Source organism: Crinia signifera, chromosome 6 (assembly GCF_055691185.1).
Source record: "Crinia signifera chromosome 6, ASM5569118v1, whole genome shotgun sequence".
In the NCBI taxonomy this organism is placed as follows: domain Eukaryota; kingdom Metazoa; phylum Chordata; class Amphibia; order Anura; family Myobatrachidae; genus Crinia; species Crinia signifera.
In genome coordinates this window covers 194,022,087-194,050,035 of record NC_139222.1, presented here as the reverse complement: position 1 = coordinate 194,050,035, position 27,949 = coordinate 194,022,087, and the positions used below count along the sequence as shown (strand labels likewise).

At 41.1% G+C, this 27,949-nt stretch overlaps 1 long non-coding RNA gene across 1 annotated transcript in view; it reads right to left on the bottom strand.

Annotated features, from left to right (window-relative positions):
- Window positions 1-1,402: 1,402 nt before the first annotated feature.
- The window catches only part of LOC146007176 (uncharacterized), a 39,236-nt gene continuing 12,689 nt past the window's right edge, over window positions 1,403-27,949 (bottom strand). Inside the window, exons 2-3 of the long non-coding RNA XR_014444265.1 lie at window positions 6,812-6,913; window positions 1,403-1,519 (exon numbers count right to left, since the gene is read on the bottom strand). This is a non-coding gene — a long non-coding RNA (uncharacterized LOC146007176). The remainder of the gene's footprint in view (window positions 1,520-6,811; window positions 6,914-27,949) is intronic.

The window sequence follows — 27,949 nt, the reverse complement described above, 5'->3', positions numbered from 1 at the left end:
GCCAGTGTGAATAAAAAATGTTGTGTAGAAAAAGATTGTATTTCTTATATAAGGTAAACATTACAGGTCATTATGATGAATAAAAATGTTTGCTTGCCTATTTTGACAAATTTACTTGGCACTCAAAGGGTTAAAAACAGAAAAGATAAGGACATGGCTGACACTGGGGAGGATATGGTTGTTACTGTGGGGAGGGGGAACATGGCTGACACTGAGGGGAATGGGGACATGGCTGACACTGGGGAAGAGCATGGCTGACACTGGGGGGAGGGGTATATGGCTGACACTGGGGGGGGGGGAATGGCGGACACTGGGGGTTCATGGCTGACACTGGCGGGGGGGAGATGAGTGACATGCCTGACACTGGGAGAGCGGGGGATGCAACCCATGGGTGCATTGTGTGCATAAGTGGCTCTAGTTCTGTGGGCATTATGTGCATAAGGGACGCTACTCCTGTGGGCATTATGTGCCCACAGGAGTACCTGGCGCAATGTGTCTAAGGGGCTTTACCTGGCACAGTGTGTACAAGTGGCACTGTGTGGTGTAATGTGAATAATGGACACTACTGTGCGGTGCAATGTCAATTAGCACTATTATGTGACCACGCCCCTTCCCCATGAAGCCATGTCCCTAAATATTTGCCAAGCGCCTTTGGCAGACACTGTTCCTGTTTTAAGTATGGGAGGGGCAACAAAATGTCTAGTAACAGCACTGACATTCACTTACACCACCCCAACAGCACCCAGACAGGTAGAGGTACTGTAGGACTGCTATCTTTACCAAAATTAGCGAGTACACAAATAAAATATATATAAAAATATACTGTATACGAATATAGATTTTTTTTTTAAAGTGGACAAGCTGCCTAAAGCAACCAGCAATTAGATTCTAGCTATCATTTTATAAAATGCACTGGATAAATGTGAGCTAAAATATGATTAATTAGTGTGGGCAACTTCTCTGTTTATGATCTGTAGAAGGTCTGATCAATCTCCAATTTTCTAATACTCTATTGTAATCAAAGCTTGTTTCATCTGCCCACTCAACAGTGCTAAGGACTATGTTGGTGCATTATAACTAAACATAACAGCTATTTTATGTGGATTTTATTTCTAGCTTTTGGAGGTAATTATATAAAAATACAGAAGTAGAGAAAATAATGAATGAAAATCCACGCTTCCACAAGCCATTTAAAAATCACGATGCACAGGCCCTTATTGGCTGATGACCTATGCCACAATTAGTGGGTACTGGGAGTATCACACCATAACTGCCTATTTATACACAGATACAAAAAAATCTTTAATACTCATCATCGAAGTTCATTTAATCATTTAACAAATTAAATTAAACGACTTCTTTTTTTTCCTTCTTGTTTTCTGTTAATCTATTTCTCGAGGGCTTTTTCTTTCCTCCAGAAATTTAAACTTCTCCTGTTGTTTCTTGTTGTTTCTGTCTTAAGTGCTGCTGCTCGCTGCAGAGCTGTCCTAATATGTTTAATGGGCCATTAACTAGTTTCCTACATGCAAGGAGTGAAAAGATCAAATAAAATGACTGTGTTTGGTGAGAACATTAAAAATCAAAAGTACAGAGTGAAAAATCTCTAAAAACTTTTTTTATTTTTTTTATTTGACTAATGAGATGATCAGTTTTATCAGGATGCCGTCGAGCCTTTGGGAGCACTACAGGACACCAGTCCTCTTCTCTCTTCCCATTCCTTTTCCTATGTAATAAGGTAACCATGTTGCAAAGAGTGGATTGGAGGTTTGGTGCTGGGTTGTTAAGAAGCTCAATGAGCTGTGACAAATATATTCAAAAGGTGCTTAAAACAGACAAAGCTGCTCTCTAAACATACATATGCAGACACAAACACACAAAGCAGACACCCGAGGAACACACACATGCAGAATCGGCACATGCAGAGACTGCCAATTACAAAATATTGCGCACAAGGATACATTTTGCTAGCTGTATTAGAATATTATTTGAAATGTCATGATTACAATTGTGCATGTGTGACATATTTTTTTTATTAAAGGTAATGTACAATCCATAGAGGATCGCACTGTTTCTTGTCTGGGTAACACTTTGTAACTTGATCCATGTAAATCTATAAATATCTAACTTTGCAGGTTTGTGGATAAAGTAAGGGCATAACTATAGAGGTAGCTGGGAAGGGGGATGCTATGGGGAGCACAGCTGGGTGAAAGAAGTGGGCACACTTAACTGTCAAAGGTTATATTTATCATTGGAGTTTGAGGCCCCCAAAAAGTTGCATGGCAATATGTAATTATTTGAAGAGGAATTTATTTATATTTTAACCATTAAGAAACAGTGGCTTTGATGAGTGGTTCTCATGACAAAGTGGTAGGTGGTAAAGTGAGAGGTTTCCAGTGGCAGATTTTACCTAGGTGCTGCAGGACTGCAGCCCCACCAGTAAAATCTGACACCTCAGGGAGCCATTTGCAGTCCTTGACTGCATTGGCTTCACAGTGGCTAGCATTAACTTCCTATTGGAAGTCCTACCTGCCAGTCACCTGCAGGAAAGGTAGTCCCATTGGGAGGTGTTTCCTCCCAATGAAGTCGGAGTCTTGCCCATGTAAAGTCCCCAGCACTGATTATGCACATGCATCAGTCTCGGCTTCTGCCAGATATAATGTGCAGGTAATGGGACTCAGCTGGCAGTGGCTGGCAGTCTCCTCTCCATGCATTAGTAGCAGCAGCCCCACTCCTACAAGGAGGTAGGAGCCGCCGCTGGTTGACACTACTGCCGGTTAGGTCACCATAAGTGCATGTGCATAATCAATAAGGTGCAATATCTGGGAGGGGACATGGAGGCTGCCAGGGAGAGATAGCTCTCCATATAAAGATGTAGTTAGTTAGAGGTGCCAAGTACCAAAGAGATTGGCAATAGGGAAAGATACTTAAGGAAGCTGCCATCTATCCATGGTTTTTACCTAACAAATACTATAGCCCTCTTTAGTGATCAGGGCAAGGCTCCGGTTCAGTAACCAAACAAAAAGCCTGTGATTATTAACAGTGTAGGTTGGTTCCTCGTAGTCACTGGGTATGATTTGTAAACATTAATCATGTCAACATAAGAATGTTGACATGGCTGTAATGCTTTGCACGTCAACATTAACCATGTTTATAGTCATGGTGTCAACCCTGATGGAATGTCGGCACAATTAGAATGTTGACAAAACATTCCTGGTGATCTAGTGGTGATCTGTCAGCTCCAGTGATGTGTTCTAGTCATGCGTTCATCTGATGTGGACGTCCGGGGTATCCAGCAGCACTTCCAGTGGTCAGTATTTTGTTAGTTGCAACTTCTAACTTGCATTTTTCTTGTTTTACAATAAAATCTTTAAAACATTATAAAATCTGGTCTGTGAGTACACATATCAGTGATAGATGGGCACACTGCTCATCACAGCATGTTTAAATTCAGCATTCTATTGTTATGTAAGATTATTTATAACTCAACAATAGATCCTGATTCCAAGTGGGATTCAGAAAATATTCTGTACAAGTCAAATTTTTTTATGTGTGCTCTGTATGTTTCATGTAATTAGACATAGTCATTTGTAAAGTGTGGTAAAAGCAGATGCAATCTGTATTATATCCTGCACAATCACGGCTATATCCAATGGCGTAACTACCATAGGTGCAGGGAGTGCAGCTGCTATGGGGCCCAGAGCTGAGAGGGGCCCACTTTGTCTGACCAACTATCATGTGCTGTATACATTTTTCAGCATTAGGTGATAAATAGGGGCCCTTACAAACTTTTGCCATGGGGCCCACATGTATCTAGTTATGCCACTGGCTATGGGCCAGATTCTATAAGCTTGAAAAGTGATAAAATGGAGAGTGATAAACAGCCAACCAATCAGCTCCTGCCTGACATTTTTCAAACACAGTCTGTGACATGGCAGGTAGGAGCTGATTGGCTGGCTGTTTATCACTCTTCATTTTATCACTTTTGAAGTTTATAGAATCTGGCCCATTATCTATTGGTGTCCAAGGGGGCAGAACTGTTGCTGACACACGACACCTGCTATTGGCTTGCAGATTTCATGAAACGGAACCCTGCAGCCTGTACACTTTCATGCACACTAAGGATGCTCTTCTTGCTATCTCATCTCCTCAATGTAACATCAGGATTTCATGTGTTTGGGAGTAAATACTCCGGCACTACGGCACTGGGTGTTAATTAGCACAGGGGCACTTATTTGGCTACCTAGAACATCGCTGGCCACTGAGCCCTCAAGAACCTCTAACAGTTCATGTTTTGGGATCTAATAGTTGGTGCACAGATGTAGTCAATACTAATGGAAAACATGAACTGTTAGGTTCCTTGAGGGCTGTATTTGTCCATAATTACCCTAAAAAATAGAAATGTCATATCTCCCAACTGTGCAGCTTTTCGGAGACTGTCCTGCTTTATCCCTCAGAATTATTAAAATAGGGGCAGACTATGAGGCTATGTCCCCTTCCCACAAGGTCATGCCCTATTTTCTCAACTTTAACTTCTGATATGTTAGGAGGTAATTTGCGAGACTGCAGACAGACAGGAATGTACGTGACAATTCACAATCTCGCCTCCATTCCTTTTTTTAAATATTTACATTGTTCGCATAAAATACTTTTTGGGTATTGCGAACATGTGCTATTGCTAATGCTAATCAGCCACCAGACACACAGCAGTGTTCACAATTTCCTCAATAATCAACCCTATGGTCGCAGAGTGGCTGCTTGGGACGCTGGTGCTTTGATTTCTTTGTACAGTTTTGCAGATGTTGGCTGAGACACTCGGAAAAAATGGTCACAACATCTTTTTGCCACCACCTCCACTTACCTTCCACCAATGGTCCCTGCCCATCAATAACATTGCAAAGAAATCTTCACCATAAGTGATACTGCTAAAGCTTATTGGCGTATGCGCAATGTAACCTTGGTGCTGGGGCAGTTTAACGACAATCGTAGAACTTACTTGACCATGACCTATCTACTTATATTATACATCAGTGACGGAGAACCTTGGTACTCCAGCTGTTGTTAAATTAAACATCCCAGCATGCACTGCAACAGTTTCGCTCTTTGGTCATGCTTAAACTGCTGTAGGGCATGCTGGGATGTGTAGTTCAAATACAGCTGTAGTGCCAAGGATCTCCATCGCTGACCTAGATCATATCAACAGGATAATGTTACACATTATTGGCATATTGGTGTTCTAAACTATGACCTTTGCCTTACAAATGGGTCATAATGGTGCCAAAATATCCAGAATAACAATAATGGATAAAAACATCAGACAGGTTATGGTTGATTACCAAATACCTCGTGGGTGATCTCACTTTTGCAGTGACTTTCATTAGTGTTTTGGTAGTGGGGGGACAATGCTGTGAGATTTCTGTGTATCCTTTTTGTGGCAGAGAAGAATCTTGTCATAACAGAGACAGACGTCAGAAAACAATGACTGAGACCAGCCACTTTAAACCCAAAGACTCTGTAATGCAATAGCCCACCCGCGCTGGATTCCACGTTAATTATAAAGCAATGAATACATCACACAATCCTGGGAAACTTTAGGATAAAAAAAAAGTACCAGCTCAGCTCTTGGACAATCATTCACAAAGTTTGACATTAAAAAGTGCTGACAGCAATAAAGACAGAAAGAGCCCTTACTTTCATCTCTCTAAATAACCTTTAGGTCATACAAGTCTCCCTGGCTCAACCCTCCCATACCAAAAAGTTCTCCCATTTTGTTATTAAATAGAGATTCGGCTTTCACGTCTTCCAGTTCTCTGCCTCCCACTCTGTGGAAGATAAATATTTCTTTTCTTACAATTATTATTATGGTATTTTAAGCTATCTAACATCAGAGCAACCTGGGAGGTAACCTTGAAACTGGAAGACAGAATTGTTGCATATATAAAATATTATATACATACATCTACTGTAACTACATATATAGATATATATAGATATATAGATATATATCTAAATATCTATATATCGATAGATAGATAGATAGATAGATAGATAGATAGATAGATAGATAGATAGATAGATAGATAGATAGGTAGATAGATAGATAGATAAAATTGTATGTGTGTAGGAACTGTGCAGAGTTTGTATATTCTCCCCGTGCTTGCGTGGGTTTCCTCCGGGTACTCCCATTTCCTTCCACAGTCCAAAAATATACTGGTAGGTTAATTGGCTTCGAACAAAATTAACCCTATAATGTCTGTGTGTGCATGTACTTGTGGTAGGGAATATAGTATGTAAGCTCCACTGGGGCAGGGACTGATGTGAACGTTCAGCTATTCTCTGTAAAGTGTGTGTATCTGTCTGTCTGTCTGTATGTATGTATGCATGTATGTATATATTATTAAGCAAACTGCTACCTTCTGTGTTTCTGTATGTGTGAGAAAGAGATGTAGTTTCAGTTGCTGCCAACAGATGGCAGTGTTTTCTAGACACATGGACACTAGACATATATATTATAGATGCGTACCTCAATTATATTTTGTATGTACAGGGAACAAAAACATAAATATATTTTAAAACATAACATATTTAATATATAGTTAAAAAAAGTTAGAGAGAGAGAGAGAGATAAAGATGCTGCACTCTTAACAACCTCTGCAACCTGCTGGTACATCGTTTTTGATAATTCTGTTCTGTATTTTTATGTTCTATAATACTGTACAGCTTGTAAGATTTTATGCAAAGTAAAACAAAGTTATCATAGATAGATGCACTATGAGAAGAATCCAGGGAAACTTCATGATGTTCCATTACTTACCAGGTTGGGTTACTTTGGTATAATTTACAGGTTGGAAATGAGTAGGAGGAGAGAATGATAAGAGTTAATGTTTGAAAACTAGTCTTTGAGGATGGGAGTCTCCTACAAGTGAAAAGAAATACAGTATAATTAAAATTGATGTATCAATTTCACTGGAGGAATGCAACATTAATCAAAAACTACAAGTTGAGAAATAAAATAATAGAGCACAAAGATCTGAACATGGCATATTTCTCATGTAGAAAGCTCCAGAATAAGATTATATTATATTTATATTATTTGTTCTGGCAAAGTAAAGTATCGTTATCGTTTGATGGAGAAATGTAAGTATACAAACAGGTTAAATGTTTATATATGCTAGCGGGAGTTGAATTGTCCAATGTAACCTAATTGCCGTATAAAACCAATGCCCTTAGAACCTCTCCATATATTTCAGATGTTGGTGACATGGCCAAATATGTTTTACCCTGTGTGCAAAGTCACCGATTAACAGGATTCTAACAGATCTGTGGGATTTTTCTGTATATTCACGTGGGCAACTAGAGCTGAAATCACTGACCCCAAATGGGTCAAATTCATCATAATGAATATGCCATAACATGTAATGCAACAATTGCACTGGCAATTAATACACTAATTAGTAATTATCATTTTCTTTGGCACAACTTAATACTTTTGAACTTTGCAATGTTATAACAATGATAATAATGGTACCATTTTAATTTGATAGCAGAAAAATAATTAAAAGCCAATGTAAACTTAAAAATTAAAGTTAACAAAGTTGATTCTGAGACTTATCTAACGTCCTGACAAAATGTTACTTCCATACCTTTGGTCCTGCGAATATATGTTAGCAAAATGATTCCTATAGGACTAGACTGAAGATTTCCTTCTAAGTAGTTTATTACCCTCCAAGTGGTTGAGCAAATACAATGATTATTCATTGCCCTTTTCATGGGTTCACACTACTTCCTTTTGAAATATTATAATTATGGAAACTGTGACAACGAAACGATTACTCTGTGACATCATCTGGGTACTGACGAACAAGTAGGAGGTGGCCTATATCAGGATTGATAAAAAATGGTTCTCTTTGTTTCACTAATTATACGTCTTAAAACCACAGCACATGGGCGATATTTCCAGAAAGGCCCCAGAGGCCTAAGCAAGGGTGGAACTATCATAGGTGCAAGGGGTACAGCTGCTATGGGGCCCAGAGCTGAAGGGGGCCCATCTTTTCTGCCTAAGTAATATGTTTTACATACATTTATCACCATCAGTTGCTAAATAGGGGGCCCTTACAAACTTTTGCTATGAGGCCTATGAATATCTAGTTACACCCCTGGGTCTATGCAATGGCAGGCAATCATTTTGGGGCAGATCCCCTTCCTTATCCCTCCTTAGTTTTACACCAACATTTTTTCAGGTTATTTGTATTTCATATGGATCTGCTGGAGGTATATGAAGGGAATGAATTAGGCTTTGGGGTGCACACCTGACAGAATAAAAATCCCTAAACTTTAATACTGTAACTGGAATAATATATATTTATTTTATATAGAAGGGGCATTGAAGGATTAGGGTCTGTAGGGCTCTGTGGCAATTGGGTGGCAGTGGTTTGGCGGTAATGTATTTATTTATGATGACTACATTAAAAGACCTGGAGCAACAATATACTGTAATATGTTAGATACAATAGTTTAGAGTTAACTATACTCGATTTCTGTGTGTATAAAAACTTTTTTATTCTAATAGATTTTGTAGAAATAGCAGAGAAAAGTTATTTTAATGTCTGTATAATTAAAAATGTTACTTATTATTTTTATTACTACAGGTTGAGGGGGGTATGCAATATCATTCGAGCTCCCGCAGCCATCTCCCGACGGGGGAGATGGCTGCGGGGCCCTATTCAATGCTGTCTTCCCCGACAGCATTGAACAGGGGTTTTGCGCAGAACGAGCCCGACATCACAAGCTGTCGGGCTCGTTCTGCCGAGAAAAGCCGGAAATAGGTGAGCTCCCGGCCAGAGCTCGTCTATTTCCGTCATCAACTCGTGGCCACGCCCCCTTCTCGCCGCTCGGCAGACGGGACATTGAATCCCGACTGCCGAGCTCCAGGCGAGCTGACCAAGAACGGGACAGGGGCACGGCTGTCGCACTAGCTCGACAGACCTGCCCCTGACATTGAATACCCCCCTAAGTATCCCTTATCCAAATATCCGCTATTCAAATTATTTAAAAAACCATACATTGCAGAAAGTGAAGAAAAATAATTTTTCTTGCGAAAAACCTACTGGGGACATCTGTAACAGCACTAATGAAAACATCATATGTAACTGGCACTAAATATGGACAAGAAAATGATTGGTTGGGATTCAAATTCAGTACCGGAGATAGTACACACACTTTGATTCATGTTTTGAAACTTTGCTTTATGCATAAATAAGATATATTTGTGTGTATTTTATGTGTTTAAAGTGTTTGTACAACATAAATGCAAATTACTTAAGAATACATCATTGAAATTTTCTAATATTCTGAAATACGGAATAATCCGTTATCCAAAATTCTTCTGGTCCCGAGCATTTTGGATAACGGATACTAAACCTGTACTTCTACACTCCATTGAATTTTGGGGAGTTATTTTGGTTTATTTCTATTTTATCAGCAGGCAGTTTATCATATGGAAGTGCATATTCAATATTCATTAAGTTCCAACAACCCCAAATGCCCCCATAGACTATAACAGAAAGGAAACCAGTTTACATTTATAACTAATATTTTAATCACGGACAGACTTATTTTTTTTATTTTGCTACTATCACCTTACATTATACCGCTTATTACATAAAATACAATACAGAATTTAAAAAAAGAATACAGACTGTAATGTTTTATCGTGACAAATTATATTTTTATCCAGTAAATTATTTTTATTTTTTCACCCACAAATATTTGAGGATAAAGTTGGTTCTTTTGTGATAACTAAACATGACTATAATAGTAAAATCTGATAATATTATTGGTAGAGTTGCTGCCTACAATATAATTTGTATATACTGTAAACAAGGAACATAGCAGAGGCCCATCCACCATACCAGGTAATGTAAATGAAATACATTGGCTTAATAAAAAACAACACAATTTTCCTTTAATGCAAACGAGAAAAATTAATTGACATAACAAATTGCCCATCTTATACTACCTGCTGTATACCAATATGTGTGTATCCCAACTTCACATCTAGATTATTACAAAGTATGGACAAATTTGTCTTTTTATACTTATTTATTTGTTTTTAGTTTAGAGCGCAATAGATAAAATAGTATAATTTACATTTAAACATGCTTGGGATAGGCATATTGATATCCTTACAAAAAAATAAGGATCAAATATGGTTTGAGGTAACATGTTTAAAAAAGGGGCAGACTAGATGGGCCAAGTGGTTCTTATCTGCCGTCAAATTCTATGTTTCTATCATTTTATTTAATAACCTACGGTTAGAAAAGGGAGTGAGGATGGCAGAGGAACTATGGAAATGAAAGAGTGCTGTTTAGGTACAAATATTATTTTTGTAGAAAAAGATGCCTACGAATCATTTCGTAAGGCCCTTTATGCATACTGCTCCAGCTTGGCACACAACACAGAAATAAATAACCAGCGCATCATGTACTAATCAGTATAAGAGACTTTAGTGCCTGTGTGAGTGTGTGTGATTTTTCCCTCCCAGATTCCAACTTTCTCTTGCTGAACACTGCAGTCATTCTCCACACAACTGTGGCTGCTTAGTCAGTCGCAAATGCAGATCAGTCAAGTGATTTTATGAATCAACTACAGAGAAGCGAATACTTTTCATCTATAAATTAGGGATACCAAAGGGAGGGAAGACTAATGAAACATAATGTACATTTCAGTGAACTTAAATATACCATAAAAATGTTTTTACACTCTATTTGGTTAATAAAATGCATATCATTATTTTCCCGATACATGCATTGTTTACAACAGTTACTTCTATTGTATTTATTTTTGAAAGCATATGAAAATGTCACACTTTAAAAAAAAGTAAGTTACCCAGCTTTGCTGGCAGATTATACAGTACATGCCATTACCACTCTACAGATGCATTGTATGTATTCTTTTTTGATGTGAGGTATTAAAATCAGGTATTTGGACGAAGGGAAATTAAGAAGCTTAACAGCTTTTCTTGTCCTGTGAAGTGGCTTCCTGAAAGGTTGCCTGCTGCCTTGTGTGTGGCATGTTTCTGCTAACATCTAATCTCAGCCTTTGTGCTTCAGTCTGCCTTGCCTAGCACACTAGCACGCTCTCCCAGCTTCCGCAGCTTCCCCAGCAACCACAGTCCTAGGACATGAGGATTTACTGGTTGCAGGCTTATAACACATCACTGTAAACCTATTGCTGTGAATTTAAATTTTAGACAATTATGAGATTATTCATGAAACAGTATATTTGTCATGTAGTGCCTTAGGTAGGTCATATCTATTTTCATGAATGAGATGCCAAAAACTAAATACACATACTGTATACTGTATCTCTCTCTCTCTCTCTCTCTCTCTCTCTCTCTCTCTCTCTCTATAAATATAGATATAGATATACATATATCATTTCTCCCACTAAATTTTGTTTTGAGTTGGAGAAGGTGCAATGTAGTTCCATTTATACTCCTAACATGTAATTTTACTAGTGTATATATTGTAATATTTCATATTTATTATATTTATTATTATTATTATTTTTATTATTATTATTATATTATAATTAATGATAATGATAATAATAATATTAATAATAAAAAATATTATCAACATTTCTACTATGTATAAGCATGGCTATTAATGGCTATCAAATAAATATTTATATTTTTAGATTTTTGGCAGTATCCTCAATCCAATTTTTGGAGCAATAATTAAAATGAAGTGCAGAGGAATAAAGAATTTTGTTTGTATGTTATACTGTTAGAGTGTGCATCTGAACTTTTTTTTTTTCTGTGTGTGTGATGCAGTTATACAGAACAACATAATGAAAAGTAGCCTAAACCACAAATATTCATCTTTGATAATTTTAAAGGATATATCCACCTCAAAAGCGATTTTCTTTAACCAGCCACTCTCTCCTGAAACTGCAAAACGAGGGCAGTCCCATATACTAAGCCCCACATTTGGCGAGCAGTCCCTCCCTGAAGAGGGTGATGAGCCTGTGGAGATGAGAACTCACAAACTGGCATAGGACCTCCATGGGGGTTGCCGCTGGTAGCTGTGGACAACACACACTGTAGCTTACATCCTTTTAATTACACCACTGCATCAATAAAGCAGTAACTAAGCATACATATTTTATATGTATAAACCACAAATTCAAAACGTACATTATTCTGTTCTATTACAAATGACTAAAAAAACAATTGTGGTTATATTTCATCCCTTACAGTAACTAATCCATTCCCAAAAAACAAATATACACAAACCTCTACTAATGGGGCTAAATAGTTGAATTTGTGAATTTCTTATTTAGAAGTGCATTTAGCATCATGCTCTAGCAACCCAGATGGGGATTCACTATTTTGTGCCTGTGTACATCCGGATGCTCAGCTCCATGTTTGATTTGGAGTATTCTGTGCAGCTCTTACCTACACGTTATTGTCAAACCAGAATTATTGCAGCCACTCTGAAAATTCAGAAACCACAAATGAGAGCATATTATTTACTAGTAAGCCCGCTCAAAGCTAATAGATGTAGTTTCACTTGCTGGCAACAGATGGCAGTGTTTCGGAGACACACGGACACTGGACATATTTATTATAGATTTTCCTTGCAATAACAAACAGACCATGCCCCAGTGTATGACCAGACCATTCTGTGTTAAGTAGCCAAATACCTATGAAGCTCCACCTCCACATGTATAAGCATTGTCCTACTTGGTAATGATGAGTGATGCAAGGTAGAGGGACTCTACCCTCTACATGCTATAATTACCAGAGTCAGGATACAAAGTATGCAGGCTAGAATATGTTATTTTATGATTATATAATTTAATTCATTGGGTCAATATGTGTCAAAATAATAAAAAAAAATAATCAATGACATAATTCCAATCAGTAGTGGAGATTACAATCTAATTTACTCAAACTCATAAATACTGTATACACACTTTTGGGACAAATTAGTCAGAAATTAATAAACCACTAGTACATTTTTTTGGATGATGTAAGACTGGATGGAAACGAAAGAAGCAAAGAAAGAAAGAACTACACAAATCAGCATCCTGTGGTCTCAGTAATTTGGTCAGTGATAGAGGGAGGTACTGCACCTTCATGTAGAGGCACTTTTTGTCCACTATACATAGTTATAGTAATACTTTTACTAATATAAATTATATGCACACTTAATTGAATGATTGCCAAATTGATTAATGTATTGTTCCACTGCAGAAATGTCTTCCTTTATTGGTGTAGTTTGGTGCTACCCCCAACAAAGTACATAAAAACACATATGGCATGTATGTGTCTATATATATATATATATATAGACTGTCCTGAAGACGAGCCATAAGGCTCGAAACGCCGTAGGCACACACAGACGCATAAAGTCTTTTACCTGCATCAAGAGCCTGGAGTGACGTTTTTTCTACTAAAAAATCTATATATATATATATATATATATATATATATATATATATATATATATATATATATATATATATATAGTGTGATATATCTCTATATACATCTATATATATATATATATATATATATATATATATATATAGATAGATAGATAGATAGATAGATAGATAGATAGATAGATAGATAGATAGATGTATCCAAAAGTTCCGCACCTATGACAGCAGAGTCCCCACGGTGGTGCTCACTCCAAGGACTGAAATCCAAATCACAAATAGAAGCAAAGAAGAGGGCACTCACCAATTGTTGAAAAAACGTGAAAAAAGGTTTATTGTTGCTCACATGACACGGCTAACATTTCAGTCTTGTCACAGACCTTTGTCAAAGCCAAGCACTATACAGAAGAGGTCCTTCCACCATGAACACCCCATAGATATATATATATATATACAATACGGCAGTGATTGGCACTCAGAGTAGTTCAGATAACGGACCGCGGTGCCTTCCAACAGAAGTATATATGCAGACACTCACCCAGAACTTTTTCAAGATAATGGATAAGAAATAGGCGGCACTCCAACGGGTTTGAAAAAAGAGCTGGTATATTAAGAAATATTTACAGCATATTCATAGTGCAGCGACAACGTTTCAAGACCGGTGCGGTCTTTTCATCAGGTCTAGCATAATGTGCAAAGTGCAAACAAAGAACAGTTTCTTACCTCACATGAGACATGTTATATAGACAGTGAACAGCGTGGTGTTTAGACAGCTACGATGCCGGGACATTCCGACTTCCGGGAGGCTGGACACCCAGGGCCGCCCCGTGGGTGTTGCCTCTGTGATGTCATTACACCTCCGGGCATCGCACTGAGTACAAGAAAAAGAAGTGATTAAAATTCAAGCCGTGTGCGCAAAAAACATAACACTAAGTGCTAAAACAACTGTGTGTGAGAACGAGTCACGATGTCCCGAAGTCTAACAAGTTGCTCACTCATGGACACACACTGTCAAATCACCCAATAACTTGGGGCTTACGTCTATAAGATACTGTTACGCGGCAGTCATAGCTGGGACAGGGTTGGATTAGCGGCAACCGCAAATGGGGGGAGCCCTGATCTGATACGCTGACCTGGTATGTGACATACTGCTAGTGACAGTTCAACCCGGCTATTTGATAACATCATAATTGATAGCTACATGAAGTAGCATACATTACGTATATATTTAACCCATGCATGTTAGTATTTTAAATGTATGTCCGCTTCTCGTACAAGCTCGTTCTCACACACAGTTGTTTTAGCACTTAGTGTTATGTTTTTTGCGCACACGGCTTGAATTTTAATCACTTCTTTTTCTTGTACTCAGTGCGATGCCCGGAGGTGTAATGACATCACAGAGGCAACACCCACGGGGCGGCCCTGGGTGTCCAGCCTCCCGGAAGTCGGAATGTCCCGGCATCGTAGCTGTCTAAACACCACGCTGTTCACTGTCTATATAACATGTCTCATGTGAGGTAAGAAACTGTTCTTTGTTTGCACTTTGCACATTATGCTAGACCTGATGAAAAGACCGCACCGGTCTTGAAACGTTGTCGCTGCACTATGAATATGCTGTAAATATTTCTTAATACACCAGCTCTTTTTTGCAAACCCGTTGGAGTGCCGCCTATTTCTTATCCATTATCTGGAAAAAGTTCTGGGTGAGTGTCTGCATATATATATATATATATATATATATATATAGTCCAAACCAAAAGTCCGGCACTACTATATCTATATCTATACCGTATACATATATAGATATATATCTATTAGAGATGGGAGCCAGGGCCGAAGATTTGGATTTGTCGCCGGGATTTGGATTTGACTTTGTCGAGCAATGGTAAAGGGCTTTGGATTTGGAATTTGGATTTTTTTTTCAAAAATGGTCAAAAAATGCCCAAATCATGTAATTTTTGCGTTTTTTTGGCGCTAGATTAATATAAATTGCAATAAAATTAATTTCCAGCCCTTTGCAGACAATTTTGACCACTTACAGCTCACAATTAAGGCCAAAGTCTGCAGCAAGCTGGCTGGTTATTAACAAACGGAACCTCTGACAGTATCAGTATGTTGTATTGGGGTGCAGTACACACAAACAATAAAGAAGAGCAAAATAATTTTTTTGTTTCATTTTTTTTTTTATGCGCAGCTTCTCAAAGACTGCGTGGAGGCCGAACAATCACACGCGTAACTTCTGAAACTATCAGTATGGTGTATTGGAGTGCAGTACACACAAACAATAAAGAAGAGCAACATTTTTTTGGGTTTCATACGTAGCTTCTATAACACTGCGTGGAGGCAGAACAATCACACACAGAACTTCTGACAGTATAGTATGGGTGCAGTACACACAAACAATAAAGAAGATTATTTTTTTTACATTTTTATTGTGATTTGTTTGTAATGTGCAACTTGTTTAATGCTGTGTGGAGGCAGAACAATCACACACGGAACTAATGGTGTATACTATTAGGGTGCAGTACACACAAAAAAGGGGGTGCCCTTTACTGAGCGTAAATAAAGACTTATATATGTATATTATAAGTATACACAACAGAATTATATACAGAAGATAGCACTTCCAGTTGGTCTATAGGAACCGGAGCCCACAGTGAATTGGCAGGGCTCCAGCTCGACGGTGTGATGGCGTACGGTGGGTTAGGGTCAGGCTCATGACATTGAGCCATCTGCAACAAACAGAATCAGTGCTCACTGGTGGGTCATATCTTGCAGTCCAGCAGCAGTGGTGGGAGCATCATCACTTGTTGCAGCACAGGATAAGCAGTACCAAACTGTTGTTGTCCTGTCCCCTGTTGCTCCAGGAATAGAGAAAATTTAATATGCAGCAGCAGCAGGTGCACTGCAGAACTCCATTCGAAGAGGAGCGGTAACACTTGGCACTGCTGTACATGTAGGTTCTTGGAGCCCAGAAGCATGCGTCACCATTGCCTCTGGGAGCAACTCTGCTTCATGGGAATGCCCAGCGTTTCATGGGTGTTCCCATGAAAACACTGGGCGTTCCCATAGTAATTGCCCAGTGACATGGGCGCTGGAAGCGGGCAGCTGACATCACCGGTTGTCAGCTACCCGCCCACTTCCTTCCGAATGTGCACGCATAGCTGAGTCACTTTGGATATGCATGCACGCACCACATCTTTCGATGGTTGGCGACCATCGAAAGATGTTGGATTTTTCCCCTGGCCTGCTAATGGATGTTTATAAAAAACATCCATTCACATGCCGGGCGACCGAGCACGGCGTGCGAAGGAGGAGGCGGGTGACCCGGCATTCACAGGGCGGCATCTGGTGGGTTTGCAAGGCTGCAAACACGCAGCCTTGTGAGTCAAATAGAATAAAGTCTACAGTCTCATTGATGTACAAGCAGTGATACATATACAGTAGTCAAGAAGAAGACGGATCCCAGTTTTATGTTGGCTGCTGACTGACCAGCTACCTTTTGTGTAGTGCTGGGTTGTAATATTGCAGTACTTGCAAAAAGCAAGTACTGCAATATTACAACCCAGCACTACACAAAAAGTAGCTGGTCAGTCAGCAGCCAACATAAAACTAGGATCCGTCTTCTTCTTGTTTTAAACTGTATCTGGCCAGACAGCGGACATTAAACAATCTCTTCTTCTTTTTTTTTGGGAATCAGTTTTTTTCTTTCTCTGTCCCAAGAAATCCTAAATGTTGATGCATGGTTGACAGTACTTATGAAATTACACTTACACTAAACCTGTAATAGCAGATAATATTAATAATTATTTCTGCTCAGTATTCACTGCTGAAAGAGAGGGGAAGGGGCCACAGTTAAGTTGCACGTATAGTCAGAAAACTGAGGGAGAGACAAGTACATTTACAAAGGAGAAAGTCCTCAGAGAACTCTCAAAACTGAAAGTGGATAAATCAATGGGGCCAGATGGGATACATCCAAGGATACTAAAAGAGCTTAAAGGGGAGCTAGTAAAACCAATAAAAGAATTATTCAACCAGTCACTAGCTACTGGAGTAATCCCAGAGGACTGGAAAACAGCGAATGTAGTCCCACTGCACAAAACTGGAAGCAAGGAAGAGGTAAGCAACTATCGACCAGTGAGCCTTACATCAGTAGTAGGGAAATTGATGGAAACACTCTTAAAACAAAGAGTTGTAGAATATCTCAAAACCAGCAATTTACAGGATCCAAAACAACATGGGTTTACTGGTGGAAGATCATGTCAAACAAATCTTATTGACTTTTTTGACTGGGTGACTAAAGTAATAGATCAAGGTGGGGCTGTAGATGTAGCTTATCTAGACTTTAGTAAAGCTTTTGACACTGTCCCACATCGCAGACTGTTAAATAAACTTGAAAGCTTGGGATTGGATTCTAAGATAGTTGAATGGATAAGAGCGTGGTTGCAGGACAGAAAACAGAGAGTTGTAGTAAACGGAGTACAGTTAAAGGAGGGAAAGGTTACAAGTGGAGTACCCCAGGGATCTGTACTTGGACCGGTGCTTTTTAATATATTTATTGGTGATATTGCAAATGGAATTGAGGGTAAAATGTGCCTTTTTGCAGATGACACAAAGGTATGCAACAGGGTAGACACACCAGGAGGGGTAAAACAAATGATTGAGGATCTAGGCAGATTAGAGAAATGGTCAAGAGAATGGCAACTACAGTTTAATGCCAAAAAATGCAAAATCATGCACTTGGGTCTCAGAAATCCAAAGACTCAATATAGTATAAATGGCACTATAATGGAAACTACAGAGGAAGAGAGGGATCTAGGTGTCACTATTTCAGGGCACTTAAAAGCAGGTAGGCAATGTAACAAAGCAATGAAGAAGGCAAGTCAGATGCTTGGTTGCATAGGGAGAGGTATCAGCAGTAGAAAGAAAGAAGTAATAATGCCACTGTATAGGTCATTGGTACGACCTCACCTAGAGTATTGTGTTCAGTTCTGGAGGCCATATCTCCAAAAGGATATAAATACATAAGAGACTGTACAAAGAAGAGCAACTAAAATGGTGCATGGCCTACATCACAAAACGTACCAGGAAAGACTAAAAGATCTTAATATGTATACTTTAGAGCAGAGAAGGGAAAGGGGGGACATGATAGAAACTTTCAAATATATCAAGGGCTTTAACAAGGTACAGGTGGGAGACATTCTTCACAGGAAGAGGAGCAACAGAACACGAGGACATGCACTGAAACTAGAGGGAGGAAGATTCAGGGGAAATGTGAGGAAGAATTTTTTCAAAGAAAGAGTAGTAGATAAGTGGAATAGCCTCCCAACAGAGGTGGTAGACGCAAATACAGTAGTACAATTTAAACATGCTTGGGATAAGCATATTGATATCCTTACAAAAAAATAAGGATCAAATATGGTTTGAGGTAACATGTTTAAAAAAAGGGGCAGACTAGATGGGTCAAGTGGTTCTTATCTGCCGTCAAATTCTATGTTTCTATGTTTCTATCCTCGGAGATTGTATATTAACAAGCTAAAGGCTGTTTTTATAAAATAACAAATCAGCTATTAATACTATATGTGTATCTGTTTTTAATACTGTTTAGTATCACTGGTCAGTGAAATATATTTGTTTAATAAATTCTTAAACTTTTTATTTATACATTGTTTCTAGCGCGTGTATCCATCTATATTTCTTACTTTGTTTCTAAACTGGGAATTGGCATCTCCCTTTCACGCTGCCTGAACCGTATATGCAAGAGAGATTTCCTCTAGACTAGTTATTTTTAAATTTTCTCTTCATATATTGGTATATATTAATTCAACCCCAATAGTGGATTTATTAGCAATTTTGGGTTGACAGGGAAAAGAGCTGGTTTCTATCCATATACAGTAGTAATTTCCAGCTACGGGCTTCATTGTTGTTTTGGTGTTTCTAGAGAAACAGAAGTACTGCTATAGCTGTATGTACCACCATTTGGGGATTTTGTTTTGTCCCTGACTGCATACGCCTGTTTTGCCTGGAATGCCCAAAATGATGTTGCCTTATTGTTATCAAGCTTTGCAAGGACCAAAGTAATACTTTTTCCTTCTACAATTTATTTTTTCTGTTATACTTTACTTTTCTTATTTTACTTTATCTGTACATTACTTCTCAGGTCTGTGTTTGAAAATGCCTTTATAAAAAATATATCCCTGCCATTCTGTAATCACCAGAAGTGAATAACTTTTATACCACTGGTTTGCTCAACAGTACAAAGGTCACAAAGAAATAATAAAAATACAATAGTAAGGTACAACAAAAAAGAAAAAAAAAGCCCTCTACAAGCAATATGCGGTTTCAGGAGAGGCAATTTGATCAGGAGCAATAAAAACACGGGACTGATGAAGTGTCAGTACACATGGATCTGGTAAGGGCTTCCAGATCCATTTGGCTGCTTAGCCTCCAGCCTCCATTTCAGACTCTTCCATGGTTGATAAAATCATAAGTTTCCTCTGTAAGCTATCACATTTTCAGCTTTGTTCCTGTATTATTGGTTCACTGAAGCTCCTTTGCTTTTCTACTGTTAAGTTAATTTACCATTTAGTAAATTGTCACAGGTTTATAACCAGCTTCTTGCATCAAAATGTAATGTTCAGACTGAAACATTTGCAATGACAAAGTTGATGGATTTCTTTGATTTCCAATGTACAAGCCCAAAGGACCATCCGGCCTAGATTTATATTACTTCTTTTTCCTTAACAGCTCAAGTTCGGCTTATTGCACTTAATATTAGAATAAAAGCTTGTTGGTTTGTTAAAGGCTATTGTATCGGTAAGCAGACACAACATTTAAACCTGACAATTTTGTAAGCGACCACTGGCACCAGCATATCAGGCATACACACTGTCCGATGTGTACTGAATTGAGCAATATGTCATCTAAATCCGGTGGATCGAACCTATTTATCACTCAGTTGGGTTACTCAGGTGTGGTTGCACCTGTGCTATTATGTACAAAGTACCCTAGTTTGGTACTTTGTACATGTGCAGGATTCATTCTGCGAATGTGCACATGGGTCCTGACTCCTGCGGTGTTGGAAGCAGAACAGCAGGGGGGGGGGGGGGTCACTGCTGTTTAGGGGATGGGATGCGGTCAGGGATCTCCGTTGTAGGACTGTCATTTTCTGACCTTGCGGCAGCTGGCTTGCACGGCACCATAGGTGCTGTAGGTCACCCAATGGTGGGAGAGAGATCCGAGGCTGTGTCCTAGGGCACAGGTGGGATTAATACTGCAGCAAGTGTCTGCTCATAATAGACGCCTCATTCTGCATTACCAAAATGTGCTATCACTGCAGCTTCCAAGCAAGAAGCAGTTATATCAACTCCAAACAGACCTGATCGAGCCTCCAGCATAATATTTTACCATCTAAGGGGATTAGGGATCTGCAATCCTCATTGCAAGTCAGAGATTTCCACACTGGGCCAAAATCATAGCAATGTAAGAATATCACACAGTTTAGTTGCCACCAGCGTATAATTCCCAGGCAATTATGGGCCTTATTCAGAGGTGAACACAAATTCTGTCAAAACTGATTCTATGAGAATATGCTAATGCCACTAGGATTTACTTATTCCTACATGCCCATCGGCAGTTTCTCTAATCCACCACTTGCGTGCACATCCGATCCATGCTATAATTTCACGGAATGTCTTTTTGAAGTAAGCCGACAGACCTATTGGAACCATGGATCTTATTCAGATTGATTCTGTCCGTGCATTTTGTGTCTGTGCATGTGCAGGCGCGTTTCTGCGCATGTGCAGACACAGGGTGTGTGCACCCACGGCGAACTTTCGCTGGGTGCACGCACACTACACGCCGAGCAGGGGGCAGAGAAGAGAGGGGGCACCGGGCAGCCCCATTAGCATATGGGAACACCAAGCATTCCATGGGCATTCCCTTGAGAATGCGGGGCATTCTCAGGCTAATGAAGCCGTGACGGACATGTGGGGGGCGGGGGGAGGGGGGCAGCTGACATCACTGGATGTCAACTGCCTGCCCTGTCCTTGCACAGAGCGCCGCAGTTTAGAGTGACTATATAGGTCACTCTGAACTGCGTGCGCGGGAGAAATGATGTGATGGTCGGCAAATGGATGATTATGTAAACCATCCATTTGCAGCCTTGCGAGTCAATCAGAATAAGGCCCCCATGTACACAAACAGTCGCTGTCTGAGACAGGCCCATGAAATGCTGTGTTTGCTTAGCCATCCTCCCAATGCCTCCAATAAAAACACTGCATCCATGTTGGCAATCACTAGTAGCACATGTGCAGCTTGGCCAGCAGCCACTACATGTATTATATAGGGCTACTGCACATGCCCAGTGGAAGCAGGAAATGCACTATGGGGTATACTGTATCTTGTAACATGCAAATTAATTATCCTTCACAAGCTGGCACCAATCACTCTAAAATCAATCATTTGATTTATTCAGAAATTCTGCATTTGCCCCGGTACAGGCATATGCAATACAAAAATAATTGTTCAACCCACAAACATCAGCATTTTGTCCACCTCTTAATCCAGCCCAGTGCTAGATATTGCAAATATTGCAATTTAGGGCAGTATTCAATGATAAATTTCGCAATGTGCAGTAATTTATCACTACACATTTGCAGGGTTCCGGAGGGCGTGAGCATTCGCTGCCAGCCCTCCCTGTCATCCTATTCAATGCCATAGGGACTCGCTGCCCCTGATGGCGAATTTGAACCCCTGGGTTCCGGGGAGCCGGGGGACGGCGGCAGGCAGGGAGATGGAAGCCTCCCTGCCTGCCCCAGAATGTGTGGGGGTGAAGGAGGGCTCCCGGGGACACACACATACACACACACACACCCCTGGGAGAGCTGGCAGGGGACACGGGTAGGGAGCCGCTGCACTGCTCCCACTCGTGCATATGTAATGAGCGGGAGCAGTGTGAAGTGAATATATGAATATGTAATGAGTGGCTCCCAGCTCCTAGCCCCCTGCTGGCGAATGTGTAAAAAAAAAAAAAAAGGTAAAAAATAAATAAATAATTAAATATATATTCATGTGCTTCAAGAACATGAATAATAATAGCATGCCCCTTCACAAAAACATTTCTTATATTTCTACACCAAAAAAAAAACCCTTTTATTTTAAAAGATCACTTTCCAGTTCACCTTTAAGGCCAGTATTCAGTGGCCAGGGGTCGCGGGCGGCAGCGAATCCTGTGTAGGATTCGCTGCACTTTCGCCCTGATTCTCCCTGCTGCACAGCCTAAGGATGGGGACGGGTCCAGCAGCAGTTGCAGACCTCCAGCTCCAGCAGCCCTGGCACTGACATCGGCTATCACCGCGCTAGGGCTGCCGGACCCGGAGGTCTGCTGCTGCTGTTGGAGCCATCTCCCTACAGATTACACACAGCCAGTGGATGGGAGAATAGGGGGGGGTATTGGTGCCGGCTGCGGGCGGTGGAGAGCGAGCTGATTTTCCGGGTACACTATTTGCTATTACGCCCGGGCTCTCCCCGTACCTAGGAGCTAGTCGGTCCCAGTTCCAGCTCTGCCATCTCTGCCCCACCCCTTGCCTGTCTGGCTGACCAAGGCGCTATGTGTACGCCTCTCCGACACTCTCCTGCAGCTGCCTTACAATGTGCCAGCCCGGGAGCTGGCACCGTCACCCGTGGCCGGTGCCCAGTAGCTGTTGTCCTGCTGTGTAATTCGGGCGCATTTCAGGACCTCCTGCCTAGAACCTCAAGGTCACTTGGCTACATTTATTAATCAGACCTACTGCTGGTCTGGTTAATTGGCTGCCTGCCAATGTCACCGTGCGGTCCCAACTGCTAGACCAGTGTGTGCCCTGGGTTCCTGGGTAATTGGAGGGAGGCTGCACAACATCCCTTGCCATAGGGGGTAACCCAGCTCCGTGAGTCTACCATTTTAAAAGCACATTTGCTGTACCGAGCAAGTCTGGAAATGGTTCTTACATGTAAATTTTGTAGTGTGACATACAAACTTGTAGTGTTGGCAGTGGCCTTGAACAATACAATACTAGCATCGGCTCCTGCGAAGTTTTTATAGTTCCTGGAAAAAATGGATGTGACTTCTGCTGCCCCCTTATCTGCAGATCAGCTTCTAACATGAGTTTTAAAATATAAACAAATATTTTACCCGGTAAAACATCTGGTGTGAACATTTTTTTTTTTTTTTACAAGTGTATTTTACAAGTACATATAACAGTTCTCCATAAAAAGTTGACGAATGCAAAATGGAGAATCATGGCGAAAATCAATGGAGAAAGCAGTTCTCCATTTCAGCATTGAATACACTCCCGGCGAATTCCACTAAAAACCCCATTGAAAAACACCGGCGAATTGCGGTGAATCGCAAATGGCGAATCGCCAGTCATTCGCTCTTCATTTGCAGCGAATTCTGTTCATTGAATAGGGTGCATTGTTTTTTCTGTCAGAAAATTCGCTGTAAACCCGGCGAATTGCCTGATTCGCCAGAAAATATGGCGAATCAGAAGCATTGAATACTGACCTAAAAGGTATACAAAACCCAAGTACAACTTGTCAGAGGTTACACAGGAATTATATACAATGGATGGAGTGGATGATCCAGATAAATCCACCAGACGCTCCCCTAGTTGACATACAGGGGAGACATCATAAAAAGCAACATAGTGCAGATCAATCAGGTATAAAGGGTTTTAATCTGAACAATGCACTTACAAAGTAGTGACTTGTTTTAAAGGCATAGATAATATGGTCCCAGGCAAAACAGCAGGCATGTAGATGTAGGGAGTAGTCATCCAGTCTGGGTCCCTGGTCCGGAAACAAGGAGGAGCTCAGTCCAGGGTTCTCCGTTGCCGAACACTGTCACCAGGAAACCACAAGTCCATATAGCGGTAAAAATACGCTTAACGCATTTCAGAAATAAATTCCTTCATCTCACAAAGGAATTTATTTCTTAAACACGTTTAGCCCTACAACCCTACAACTCAACACATCCATCTTGCTAGGACAAAAGACATAGCAGTGCAAACATGACAGAAGGTGCAATAGCAGGACAGAAATGCGGGGTTACAGTAATTGTAGTGATCTTCCTCTTCCACAGAGCTCAGCAGCAATATAGCATATGAGCCTGATTATCATCATTATGTTGTCATCATACTGGGATATATTCTGGATGATGATGTCATATACTTACTGTAGCAGTAGGTGGGGATGAGCTGATCCTACTGCCAGTAGGCAAGCTATCCAAGGCAAAAGTCAATCCTAAAGTAGGTATCTAAAGGTGATCAAATGGGATGGTATCGGTATGCCGGCACTTGGGATGCCTGCGGTCAGAAGACCAATAGTGGTTTCCCAATACACCAAATCCCCACACCCAGATTGTAAGTATTCGGAATGTTGTCATCTCGAACGCAGTTATGCTGGCTGTATGCAGATCAAACCCAGCCACTGCATGTAATAAATACTAGGAACAGTGTTCGTCTTCTTTCCTCCTTTACCAACACCATTGCTGGGTCACTCCACCGAGAAATTAAATTGTATCAGAGAAAAAACTGAGCTTTTTAAAATTCTCATGGATAGTGAGCAATGTAGCAACAATATATTGCTTACAGTACTTTGGAAGGAGTTTCAGTATGCCAGGTTACCAAAAAGGAACATTTAAAATGTGTATAAGCAGACACATTACATCCTAACATCACACAGACACACCTAACTTATCGCTTGTCTTGTACACTCTAAAAATAAAAAAGCTTGAATCTGATTGGCTCTTCCGGACAATAGTTCCACTTTTTATTTTTGAATAATCTTTGTAAATCTACTCATTAAACATAAATTATACACACTGGAATAAATAAATATATTAACATGGATTATTTCTACCATATCCTCCAACTGCCTGATGCAAAATCATATAGGACTTTTAATTATTCATCACTTTAGATATCACAATCAAAACACTCAAAGCTGTAGCATGACACATCTGTAATCTGGGTAAAGTGCAATCAAGGAGAGGTAATTGTGTAGTTTCACAGCAGCAGTTACGTAGTCAGCGTAGTGACCAGGGCAGCCGAGAGGAGTGCCGAGCCTCGGTCAAATTTTGGGGTGTGGCCTACGTGTGGGAGGTGTGGCCACCTCCCACACATAGGCCACGCCCCCAAAATGTTTAGAGGAGGGTGGAAACTCTAAAAACTCTAAACTCAACAGCACACACCTACATCATGTGGTGTGCTGACAGTAGGCTCAGCATGAGCTCACACGCTGTCAGTGAGATGCTCATGCTGAGCCTACTATCAGCACAGCACATGCTGTAGAAGTGTGTGCTGCTGTTGCTACCTGGGAGGGATGGAGGGGGAAGGGAGGGGTCAGACCAGGGCTCCTGCAGTGTCCCACCAGCAAGTCTGGGCCCGGGTAATTAGTACACACTCCCCCCCCCCCCCCCCCCCTCTCGGCTGCCCTGGTAGTGTCCCTGACAGAATCAGCGTAGTGTTCCGCAAGCCATCGTAGTCAGTGTCCATGTCAGTATCAGCGTTGTGTTCCTGCTGTCATGTCTGCCACCCATGCCTCCCACACTGAGGCGCCATTATGCTGTGAACTCTGCCTGGGCCTTGCTGGACACACTGCCTGGAGTGTACTGCACACACTTCCTGGTTCTGAAACCTGTCGCCTTCCCGGGCGGCAGCCATCTTGTTGGTTTCTCCAACCAGGCTGCACTACCAATTACCTTCAGCCAATTACAGTGCAGCTCTCCTTTTAAATACTGACCAGCTGGGCCAAACAGTCAGTCAGTACAATGATGTCCTTCCCAGGGGCGTAACTATAGCACCGCAGCCCCCCGCCACCGCCACCACGGGGGGGCGCTGTGCATGTGGGGGCGCCGGGGGCTGCGGTGCTATAGTTAAACCCCCCCTCAATCCCCCGCAGACTTACCTATCGCGCTGGTCCCGGCGGCTCCGTTCTTCTGCTGAGGACCACCACAAAATGGCCGCCCCCATATAGCACACAGTTCTCTGAAACTGTCTGCTGTATGGGGGCGGCCATTTTTTGGTGGTCCTCAGCAGAATAACGGAGCCGCCGGGACCAGCGCGATAGATAAGGCTGTGGGGGATTGAGGGGGGGTTTGCATGGGCGGCGGGGCAGCGGGGTAGGGGTGCTCGGCGGGGCGGCGACAGGGGGGGGGGGCCCTAACGGCGGGGGGGCGCCCAAAACGTAGCTACGCCACTGGTCCTTCCCTAGGCATCTGACTCCCAATCCTACTGAAAGCGCTGCTGCCTGTCAGCTATCTCCAGACTGAATCCATTCCTGCTCGCCTGCTGTGAAGACCATCCACCTGCAGAACCCTGCTGCCGCCTCTACGGTCCGGACAAGGTTAGCCCCCCAAAGGGGATCACCCTTCCCTCACCTGACGGTTACTTCCACTGCAACTCTCCCTGGTCACAGCTACTCAGGCCTGCTGCAATACTTCCCGGATTCATCCTATCAACCATCCAATCTTCCAATCTTCCAAATCATCCAACCATCCAATCGTCCAATCACCCAATCGTCCAATCATCCAATCGTTCAACCATTCAATCATCCAATCTTTCATTCAATCATCTCTTCAAGTAAATCCTTCAAATCAACTATTCAAGTTTACGTTTATTCTTCAAATCTACACTTCAAGTCATCTGCAGTTTTCAACCTCGTTATCCATCCACTACGAACTTTACAATAAGTTTTATATATCATTGACTCTGGTTATTTCATATCTTCAGTATTACTTTTGTGCCACAGTTCATCTTCTGCATCGCAGTATCTTTATTAAAACTGGTTTTCTTTTATCCAATTGCATCCCTCCCTTCTGTCGTCTATGCAAAAACCTTACATCAAGGCACCTAGCCTCCGTTACACTCCAGCTGGTGCTACTGCTAGCGTGACACCTGCACTCGCAGCCAGTGTACTCAGTATGTTCGTGGCTAGCCGGAGCTTACGTCGTTAGCGTCAGTCAGCGTTACACAGTTAGTGTGTATGCACAGTGTAATTCTGAAATCCTGGAACTGGAAACTCCAATCCCAGGATTGAAATCCCAGCAATTTTGGCACCAGATTCTGTGATTCTGCCAATCTCAGGATTGGCTACCCTAAATGTAACATCCGGATACCTAATACCAGACTAAGGGACAGATGCACTAAGCTTCAAAGTGAAGAAATGGAGAGTGATAAACCGCCAACCAATCAGCTCCTACCTGCCATGTCACAGACCGGGGGCCAGATGCACTAAGCTTCAAAAAGTGATAAAAAGGAGAGATAAAAGAGAGAGATAAAAAACCAACCAATCAGCTCCTACCTGACATTTTTCAAACACAGTCTCTGACATGGCAGGTAGGAGCTGATTGGCTGGCAGTTTATCACTCTCCATTTTATTACTTTTGGTGCATCTGGCCATCACTCTGCTCCTAAATTAGTATAGATAGGAAAATATTAATGATATCTAAGGTAATAATAATCAA